Source organism: Cebus imitator, unplaced genomic scaffold (genome assembly GCF_001604975.1).
Source record: "Cebus imitator isolate Cc_AM_T3 unplaced genomic scaffold, Cebus_imitator-1.0 Scaffold228, whole genome shotgun sequence".
Taxonomy (NCBI): domain Eukaryota; kingdom Metazoa; phylum Chordata; class Mammalia; order Primates; family Cebidae; genus Cebus; species Cebus imitator.
Genome location: NW_016107543.1, coordinates 2,385,138 through 2,386,366, shown reverse-complemented (window position 1 = coordinate 2,386,366; position 1,229 = coordinate 2,385,138). Strand labels below are relative to the sequence as shown.

Genomic DNA, 1,229 nt, shown 5'->3' with positions numbered 1-1,229 from the left:
CCGGGCGAGGTGGCTCACGCCTGTAATCTTAGCACTTTGGGAGGCCGAGGTGGGTGGATCACCTGAGGTCAGGAGTTTAAGACCAGCCTGGCCATCATGGTGAAGCCCCATCTTTTAAAAAAAAAGAAAGAAAGAAAGAAATATGTTCTGTGAATGATATTGTCATTAGAGAGACCACTGTGAGATAGAGGGATTCCAGGTGGCTACTAAGCCCCTTTCTTGGGGTACCACTGTCTTGGTTTGGTCATCTTGACTTTCCTTGTCTACTTCTCAGTTTCAAAGATTCAGAAACCTAATTTTATTGATACCTCAATATTTTAAAGAGTTTTCAACAACTGACATATTAGCCAAATCTTGGAAATTAACATGTATGTTAGAATGTTTGTTTGTTTGTTTGTTTATTTTATTTATTTATTTAGACAGAGCTTTATTCTTTTTGCCCTGGCTGGAGTTCAATGGCACGATCTCAGCTCACTGCAACCTCCGCCTCCCGGGGTCAAGCGATTCTCCTACCTCAGCCTCCTGAGTAGCTGAGATTACAGGCGTGCACCACCATGACTGGCTAATTTTGCATTTTTAGTAGACATGAGTTTCACATGTTCGTCAGGCTGGTCTTGAACTCCTGACCTCAGATGATCCACCTGCCGTGGCCTCCCAAAGTGCTGGGATTACAGGTGTGAGCCACCACGGCTGGCCAGAATGCCTATTTATTAACTTATAACAAAGCTTTAGTATTCCAGTTTTCCGTAATACTGGTATTCATTGACCAGAGCACCTCTTCTCCTGTGAAGGATCAAGAGATGTCAGATTATTACTGAATTAGTTTGTTTTGTAAGGGAGAATTGGAGCAGTGAGATAGATTTATTTGCAACATGGAAAAGCCTGAAAACTATTCTTATGCCATAAAACCGTTCACGCTTTTAGGGACTGGAATGTTTTCCAGAGAGAAACTTCTTTGCTGCATAGGGTTAGGAACACTATGCTAGGTTTTTTGTTCTTTGGATGTCCCTTTTCTGGACTACATGTTCTCTTTCTTCTGTGTGTGTGTGTGTTTTGTTGTTTTTTTGAGATGGAGTCTTGCTCTGTTGCCAGCCTGGAATGCAGTGGTGCGATCTTGGGTCACTGCAGCCTCCGCCTTCTGGGTTCAAGCGTTCTCCTGCCTCAGCCTCCTGAGCAGCTGGCGCCCACCACTATGCCCAGCTAATTTTTGTATTTTTAGTAGAGACGGG

General features: G+C 43.7%; 1 protein-coding gene across 1 annotated transcript in view; it reads left to right on the top strand.

The window, feature by feature from the left end:
• MED1 (mediator complex subunit 1) overlaps positions 1-1,229 on the top strand; it is a 55,673-nt gene that overhangs the window by 16,049 nt on the left and 38,395 nt on the right. The gene's annotated exons all lie outside the window — the stretch shown is intronic.